A 10,028-nucleotide genomic window follows, 5' to 3' on the forward strand; every position below is an offset into this window, starting at 1 on the left:
AACACTTAACATGTTATTAAATTATTGTATGAACAAAATTTAACAGCACAACATTTAGTTATTATTGTGATAAATTGTAAAGTGTATTAATAGGCTAAATCCCTGAACAAATTAATCTAAAATGGTATTATTAAGTAAAATCCATTTTCACGCCCTTTTCTTAACTTTATAAATATTTTACTATAAAAAAAAAATAAGTGCAGCAGAGATGGACTTAGAACACAATGGCTCAGACTGTAAACTTAGTTACCTGTACGTTTAACAGAACTGCAATAAAGATTCTTTGTGTAGCTGCAAATTGCACTTCTTACACTAGTTCTATTCAAGCACTCATCGCTCTCTCCGTCTTCAAGCTACTTACTCACTGCAGTTTTTTTTTTTTTTTTTTGCTCATAGCTGTATTGTGTAATTGTTTATTTAAGTTACTGTTGGGTAGATGGGTTAGCTGCCGGTGTTCATATTAGTGTTACACACATCTTTTTTTTTTACTTGTGGTGTATCTCTTTGCCTGCCTGTGTAACCATTTTAAAGGTTATCTTGGTATTTTCTAACTCTTGTATTGTTTGTACTATTTCTCCTTTTCAGATCCAGACCAGGTCAGAGAGCTGCAGACTCTTTGCGATCTCATTGGAGAGAGACATCGTGACAGCCCATCTTTAACATCAGGCCAGCAGGAGCTGTTCCCTGGGAGCGGTGTGTTCATCTCATCGTTTCGCCTTGCTGCCATGAATCACGCATCAAAACCACATTGCATGCGTCTGTTTCATGCACTTTTTGATCATTTCTTCACCATTGAGGAGTGTCAAAATGCAGTCCCCTTTGGTCGCCCTGGCAACCCCTCTGGAAAGGAAGGAAAGCGGGTCCTTGACCGTAAAAAAGTTGATGGAATCATAAGTAAGTTTTCTCAAAGTTTCTCCAAAAAAAATAAAATAAAATAAAAAATAAAAAATCAGCGTTATGTCCTTTGAACCTGAGGTGTGGTTGTGTATTTGTCTAACTGCCAGATTTTAATGCTTATGTCTTACAGCTTATGTCCTGAGATGTGCTACTCTACCTGGTTGGGACCAAGTCGAGGAGGCCAAGCTCAAGAAAGCCTTTGTTAACAAATGTAGGGCCAGAGCAGGTTCTAAGGAGTAGGCCACTGCTATAGTCTACACCCTTTCGTTTTGTTGTTGTTCTTTGTTTGTTTTTCAGTTTCATTTTCATGGGCCAGAGGTCCGTGAAAATGGTTCCTGCCAAGTTGAGTCCTGTCAAGTTGACTCTGGGGTTCGTACTGATACTGCTGATGTTGTTAAATAAAGTATTAAATTGTTAAACCTTTCCATTTTGAGTATTTACAGTTAATCCTAATTACTGCAGATTACATTCTCAATGTGTTCTTGTATTTCTCAAATATGGCTCATATATCATTCTCATAAGACATTTAAGAGAAATAAGACATCGAAGAGACATTCAAAACACAATTATAAGATCTATTTTACTGCTCATACTTCTCAGATTTGTCTCATAAACATCTCAGATTCATCTCATGTTATTCTCTTTAATTCTCCTTAAAATAAGGAAGACATAGTTGAGATCAGGGGCATACAACTATGAGATCTCCCCTGTTTATCCCACTTCTCAAATATTGCTCAAATAGTTATCTCATCTTAACCTCCTTTGTCTTATTGATGTCTTTTCTCTTTTTAGCTTATCTCTTGCTCCTAAGGGACCCTTAGGAGAAATAATTCAGCAACAAATGATCACAGAATGATACAAATATGAGAGCCTCAAACTGATCTCAAGAGATGAGATTGAACAACAGATGAGCAACACATTTTTCTTATGGGCAGTTGCTCTGAGCTCCACAGGTAGGTGACACTGGTGGCAGGTAAGTGACGCTAATGCTGTAGGTGACGTAGTTCCAGGGAGACGGCAGATTCAAACTAGGCGCGCCCAAACATTTATACTTTCATTCAATTGTATTTTGTGCCAGCCTAATCAAAATATTCTTTAAAGTAGGAAAATAGTGTCTTTAAAAGGTACACTCTGGAGCACAGCGGGGAGGATTTGGCCAGCCTGACAGATTTTATAGATCGTTGTTACGACAGAATCGTCATGGGGAAACCAAACAACACGTCCACCCCCTCCACCTCATCCAAGTCCAAGAGACAGCGAAATGAGGATTCACCTGGAGCTATTTCACCACCGGGGAACGACTCAACGGATGTTCTGATCTCTATAGATAAGAAACTCAGTAGTTTTGATGCACGTTTGAGCCTGGTAGAAATTCTCCACAAAGAGTTCCAGGCGCTACGTGAATCATTAGAATTCAGCCAGAAGCAGGTGGAAACTCTGGCTGTAGAAAATGCTGGTCTCAGAGAGTCGGTAAAATCCCTCACCGAGGGCTTGACCCGTCTCTCAGAAGAAAATAAGAAGATGAAGGAAACGGTGATCGATCTGCAGGCGCGGAGCATGAGAGAGAACCTGGTGTTTGCAGGGATTCCAGAGCAGACGGAGGAGGACCCCGAGACCACGGTGAAAAACTTCATCAAAACCCATCTGAAGCTCCCGGAGGAAACGGTGAAAAACATCTCCTTTCACAGAGTCCATCGGCTCGGCGGGAGGAAACCCGGGTCCAGCAGACCAAGACCTATTGTAGTGAAGTTCGTCAGCTTCAAACAGAAGGAGCAGGTGAAGAACCAGGGCCGCGAACTGAAGGGAACCAACTTTGGAGTAAACGACCAATATCCGAGAGAGATTCTGGACCGACGGAGAGTCCTGTTTCCCATCGGGAGGAAATCCATCACGCAAGGTGCTCGCGCTGTCATCGCGGTGGATAAATTATTTATTAATGGACAGCTGTACCGCAACCCGGACATCACTCCGTGGCTCTACTGACTTGGTATGTGCTTTAATTTTCCTGTTTTCTCACTAGATCATGTTATATCCATAAAACTGCCATAAAAGATAATTTAGTGAACAGTAAATCCACTGCCCGTCTCCACTACACAGATGCGTTTTTTAAATGACTTTTTTCCTTTGGCACTGTCGCTCTTTTCACTCTTTACACTTCTTCTCTCCGACCCTTTAACGGTTAACGGTAACACTTGTCATTATATTATTATATACACATCAGCACTTTTCATGATTCACAGGAACACACACAGAACAGCACAAGCGCACATACATCCCTGTCACAACCAGCGGGCACATACACATGCACGCAGAGAAGCAGTGGGATGCACGCACACACGCTTCAGTAATATGCATATAGCCCTCATTTCTGTGGTTGGTTCATGAATGAACTCACATTTGTCACTTGGAATGTGCGTGGAGCTGGCACAAGGGAAAAGAGGTTAAACATTTTTAATCGTTTGTAAGAAATGAAAGCAGATATAATATTACTCCAAGAGACTCATTTATCAAACTCAACAATAGATCTTCTCTCAACAACCCAGTTTCCACACGTGTATTCAGCTTGTTATAATTCTAGGCAGAGAGGAGCAGCAACTCTTATTAATAGAAGGTTAAATTTTGATATAGATAATACAATCATAGATCCAGAAGGCAGATTTATAATAATTACATTATCTATTAAAAATGTTAAGTTATGTATCGCAAATATGTCTGGTCCAAATGTAGATGATCCTCCTTCTTTCACTCCCTCTTCGCCTCACTCTATGGTCACTCAGATAACACACTAATTGTAGGAGGTGATTTTAACATTATATTGGAGAAAAAAAGTACCACAGGAGCTCATCAAGTCTGGAGATCCTCAGAAACTGTAAAACATGAAGGATTTTGGTCTCTGTGATGCTTGGCGCTCTCACCATCCCACACTAAGAGAATACACCTTCTTCTCTTCAGTCCACCATTCCTATTCTAGATTAGATTATTTCTTAACTAGCAGCTCGCTGATGAATGACATGTCAGAAATCAGAATCCATCCTATTAGCATTAGTGATCACGCACCAGTATCATTCACTCTGAGAAGTAAGAGCAATAAACCAGCAACTAGAAACTGGAGATTTAATACGTCACTACTTAAAGATCCTGAGTTTATCAGCTACTTCAAAAGAGAATGGTCCTTATATCTAGAAAATAACGACTTGCCAGAAACTTCAGCGTGTGTTCTTTGGGAAGCAGGAAAAGCAGTAATGAGAGGGAAAATAATTTCCTTCTCTTCTCATAAGAAAAAGAAGGAAACTTTGAGAATTTCAGAGTTAGAACTCAGAATTAAATCCTTAGAGGACGCTTAGAGGATGTCTCCCCAGAAGAACACACACTAAATGCTATAAGGAAAGCTAAACTTGAACTTAATGAAATAATAGATAAAAAGACGCAATTCTTGGTGCAAAGACTTCGCTTGGAGAATTTTGAGCATGGCAACAAATCCGGAAGGTTCCTGGCTAATCAGTTAAAAACAAATAAGGAGAAAACAACCATCTCCTCTGTCAGAGATCCAGAAGGAAACATCAGCCACGACCCTGACAAGATAAATAACACTTTCAAAGAATTCTATAAAACATTATATACATCACAACTAACTACAACAGATGACAATATTGATAAATTTCTTAGTAACATTAATCTTCCACAATTAAAACATGAAGATAAAATGGTCTTGGATTCCCCCCTTTCAGTCGGCGAACTCCATGAAGCTCTCCAGCATATGCCCAACAATAAAACCCCAGGTCCAGGTCCAGATGGTCCAGGTCCAGATGGTTACCCAGCAGAATTCTACAAAGAATTCTGGACAACGTTGGCACCCACTTTCTACAATATGATATTAGAAATAAAGGAAAAACAAAAAATACCTTCAAATATGAACCTAGCCAATATTACTCTACTATTAAAACCAGGTAAAGACCCGACACTTCCATCCAGTTACCGTCCAATTTCATTAATAAATGTAGATCTCAAAATAATTAGCAAAGCTTTGGCCAGAAGAATAGAAAAAATAACCCCTCTAATAATACATCCTGACCAAACAGGCTTTATTAAAGGTAGACATTCCTCTACTAACATGCGTAGATTAATTAACATCATAGATTATTCTACTCTACATAATCTGGAATCCACAGTCATTTCTTTAGACGCAGAAAAAGCGTTTGACCGAGTAAACTGGAAATTTTTATTTGCAACGTTAAACAAATTTGGGTTTGGGTCATGTTACATAGATTGGATAAAAATATTATATAACAACCCAAATGCATGTGTGAAGACCAATGATCAAACTTCTCCAAGCTTCTGTTTGCAGAGAGGAACCAGACAGGGCTGCCCGCTTTCTCCATCACTCTTTGCTATTTTTATTGAAACCCTAGCTGCTGCCATAAGACAAAATAAAGAGATTAAAGGAATCCATGCCAAAAATATAGAACACAAGATTAGTCTTTATGCTGATGACGTATTACTCTTTGTCCAGAACTCACCGACGTCTCTCCCCCAGACAATCACACTTATTAACACATTCTCATCAATATCTGAATACTCTATTAACTGGTCTAAGACTATTATTATGCCCATCAACTGTGACCTACAAAACATACCCAATACTACAATACAGTCTGGAAACATTAGATATCTAGGCATAAACATTTTCCCCAGGTTGTCAGAACTAACAAAGCTAAATTATGTCCAGCTACTGAAAGCAATAGAGGATGATCTCTCACGGTGGAGGCGCTTACCCATATCACTCATGGGGAGGGTTGCCACAGTTAAAATGATGGTTCTATCTAAAGTAAACTACCTGTTTTCAATGATACCCACTAAACCATCCTCCAGTTGGTTTAAGTCACTGGACTCACATATATCTAAATTTTTATGGAAAAATAAGCCATCACGTATCAGTCTAAAAACTTTACAACAGACTAAAGATAGAGGCGGATTGGAGCTACCCAACTTTAATCATGTTTTCTTAGCTAACAAGCTGCACTATATCTCCAAATGGCTTAAACCTAGCAGTCTGGATGAAACATGGTTAGATGTAGAGCAAGCATTGTGTGAGGATGTGTTTATCTCTGATCTGCCATTCATCAGCTCAACCATCAAAACACATAAGTGTTTTAAAAGCATCAATATCAGTTCCTCTTTAGTGGCTTGTGGGATTTTCTAAAAATAACCAAATCCTCACTTTTTCCATGTAAGTTTACACCCCTCTGGAACAACCCTGACATCCTACAAAACAAAAAGCTTATCAATTTTACTCAATGGAAAAATAAAGGAATAAAACAGTTAGAACATATAATAGAAAATGGAAACTTCTTATCATTTAATATTCTCACTTCACAATATGGAATCAGTAGCAAAACATTTTTAGAATATCACCAGCTTAAATCTATTATATGTAAAAAAATATACCATTAATCAATTAAACTTACAGCTACCTATTAGGGTGGCAGAATTCATGAATCTCAATGCCCCAAAGCTATTATCAAAAACATATAGACTATTTTCTAAACTAGAAGACTCAATCTGTCTTCCAACTTCAAAATGGGAGGGTGACTTATCCAGTAACTTTAATAAAGATAAATGGTCACAAATATGTTTAAACACCTTTAAAATGACTAAAAATTCAAATATGCAACTAATACAATTCAAAATTCTGCATAGAACTCATTATACAGGACAAAGGATGTTCAGGATGGGTCTGTCACAATCAAACATCTGCACACACTGCAATGAAAACACACCAGATAACTACCTCCATGCCTTGTGGTCCTGCACACCTGTCCACAGGTTCTGGCTTCAGGTATGTGTGGACATGTCAACATGGTTTAAATGTAATATTCCTACAATCCCCGCACTATGTCTACTAGGTGACTTGGGTGACATTAATATGGCAATTAACTCTGCACACATGATACGCACAGCATTATGCATCGCAAAGAAAACTATCCTTGTGAACTGGAAAAACAAAAATAATCTGTGTATTCAGCAGTTTAGGAATCTCTTAGTTGACCACATCAGTAATGAGACAATATCTGCCTCCTTAAAGAACTATTCGGCTGAATCTCATTCCTTCTGGTCCCCTGTGCTTAGTTCCATCACTTAGTGTAGGTGGAGGACTGTGACCTCGTTGCTATGGGGGTTTGAGAAAGGGCAAAGAGTGACTGGCGGTTGCGGGTTCTTTGTGGTTGCCCGTGATGCGGGACCGGGCTGCTCTGCGGTGGGGGTGGCTCTGAGTCTGGCCCCGTTGGGGGCTGTGGGGGCCAGCGGTTGGAGTCGCCTCGTGGCGGGGGGTGAGGCCACTGGTGGTGCCTGGGTTGGTGGGCGTCGGGCCTGAGCTGGGTGGCCGGGCTATTCTGGGGCGGGCTGGGCGGGGGTTCTGGGCTCTGGTGCCTGGGGGTGGTCCTCCTCCCTCCGGGGTTGTGGGCTCCGTATGTGCCTGGGGTCTGGGCCTGCCCGGATGTGCTGCCATGGTGTGGGTTGGTGCATGCCCTGGTGTCTGGTTGACACCCTGGGACCCAGGGTATGGCCCGGGGGCAGGGGGGGGGTGTAGGGGTTTGAAGGAGGGCTGAGTGGGATTCGGGGGATTATAGGGGGAGGTGCTGGGGTGTGAGACAGGGATGCTTGTATGTTGTGTGTGTGTCTATACTTTGGATGTTTGTGTGAATGGGGGGGTATGTTTGTGTGCGTGCATATGCATGTGTTAGGATGAGTGGGGGTGTGTCTGGGGAGTGAGAGTGGGAGGGTTGGATGCTGTGCGAGTGTTTATATTTTTTGGGTGGGGCTGAGAGGGCATATGTGAGTTATGATGAGTGGGAGTGTGCAAGGAAATAGGTGTGTGCATGTGTTTCTGTGTGTGGTTGGGGCGGGGTTAAGTGACCTTGTGGGGGGGGGCTTGGGCGGGCCTAGGGGTGGTGGGCCGTGGGTCTGCCGCTGTCCCCATCCTCTCATTCCCCGTTAGGGGTGTGGGAGGGTGGGAACTTTCTGCGGTGGGTGGCGGCTCACTGGCTGCTGTCCCTGAATGGCCTGGTCGTGGGGGGCAGCCTCTCCTGGCCTGTCTTGCCCTGGGGGGCCTCCTGGGGAGCAGGGGTGCCTAATGCCACAAAAGGCTCATCATCCAGAGGGAAGTTTGCTTCCCTCTGGACGTACATCCCCGGACCCCTCTTACTTCCCGCTCTCTCTGTCTCACACACACACACACGTAGGGAGTTGGGAGGCGTGGGGCCATGAGGGGTGGAACGGAGGAGACCATTCAGTGGTCTCCTTGGATGCACCCCGTGGCTGCTCGCCTCTCAGTTTTAATTGCACCAAGACACCAAAACACAAGAAACACAACACACAAACAACACCTGGAGGGCATGGCATGTGGTGCATGGCGGGCGGGGCCACTTAGGTGGCCCGGCTCGCGGCTCATTGCAGTCACTGCCCCTCAATTTTAATTGCACACAACACACACTACATAAACAGTCAGGAGCGGGGAGTGAGAGGGTATTGGGGACCTCTTACGCCCCTGCTCCTCCTGTGTGTGGCTGGGGGCGGGCGGGGGGGGGGGGGTTGCCCCGGGGCCGGGTCCCGGGATGGCTGCGCTGGTGGGCTGCTGGCTCTATGGGGGTTGGGGCCCGCTGTCCGCTGGTCCGCCTGGGGTGTGCCCCACGGGGCATGGTGGGAGGGTTGGGTGTGGCGTGATTGTGTGGTGGTGAGCGATTGTGGGTGCGGCACGGGGGAGGGTGTGAGTGTGGGGTTATATGGGGTGCAGGTTGAAGTAGATGGGGAGTGGGGGGAGGGGGCCGATAGCACCCTGGTTCCCGGGGTGTGAGGCTGGAACATCGGGGTGTGTGCTGGCCTACGCCGGGTGGCTGTCTGGGGGGGCCTGGTCCTCCTGGGCATGTTGCGGGCCCTCTGCCTTTGGGGCGGGGCGGCCGCCTCTGGGCTCCCGGGGTCCTGGGCCCTTCGCTTGGGCTGCCCTGGGTGGGCCGGTCCCTGGCGGGGCCGGCGGCTGCTGATCTTGGCCCACTGGGGCCTGTGCCCCATGACCGTGGGGGGCTCTTGCTGGGGCTCTCCTCTGCTGCCCTTCGGGTGGGGCTGGAGTTGTCTTTGTGGTGGGGTGGCATGGGTTGGTGCTCCGGGTCTGCTGCTGAGGGCCCGGCCCAGGCCCTGGTCTGCCTCTGGCCTCCGTGGAGGCGAGGTCGCATTTGCATGATCTCACTCACCACTCTTCATCACTGATCACTCCTTGTTTCTCATGCTCTGCATGCTGACACAGTCACTGAGTTGTCTAGTGGGTTTTTAATATTAAGCGATAATTATTAAAAAAGGAAAAGGAGGAGAAAAAAAAAAAAAAAAATTTGTATTTTTCCTGTGAGTTAGTATCTGGTTGCTGTTATGTCTTTTTGATTTGATTTGGTTATTATTTAAAAACTCTTAATGACTGGCAGCCCTGTTTTTTTTTTGTTTTTTTTTCTTTTTCTGTGTGTGTGTTTCTGCTTTTATAAAAGTTGTAGGAAGTTTTCTGGTGTGTTCATGTACAGGTGTAACAGTTTGTTGTCTGGTGATGGTGTGGATTGAAGGGTCGTTTTACTTCTGTCTGTGATCTTTTTGTCTCCTTTCTTCTTTCCCTTTTGCTCTTTTTTTGCTATTTTCCATCTTTTTCTGTCCCCTCCGGTCAGGTCCAGCAAGATTACATAGATTCCGTGATTCAAAGTAAATAAATAAATAAATGAATCAGATTATCAAGAGGAGCCTTACCCATAGGCCTCCCCTTGGCAGAGCAAATTTGTTCAGCACGATACAGCAACCAGATTATCATTTTGCTGCTATGATGCTGGACAGGACAAGTTAAAAAAAAAAATAAATAAAATAAATAAAAGAAAGAGACATTTTGCGCGTAACAATGTGATTAATCGCAATTAAATATTTTTATCATTGCCCAGCACTAATTATTTTATAATAAGCTTTCAACTGAAGAGCCACAGTATTCATAAGAAGTCAAACTTCTGGAACCTTCTAGTAAACAGGGATCCAGCTGGTCCTGGTAAAAATCATAGCTCCTTTCCGACTGTTGGAAACTTTTGCAGTTCCTATAACCTTTTCGGGAACAG

The sequence above is a fragment of the Melanotaenia boesemani genome, chromosome 13 (genome assembly GCF_017639745.1).
Source record: "Melanotaenia boesemani isolate fMelBoe1 chromosome 13, fMelBoe1.pri, whole genome shotgun sequence".
Classification (NCBI taxonomy): Eukaryota; Metazoa; Chordata; class Actinopteri; order Atheriniformes; family Melanotaeniidae; genus Melanotaenia; species Melanotaenia boesemani.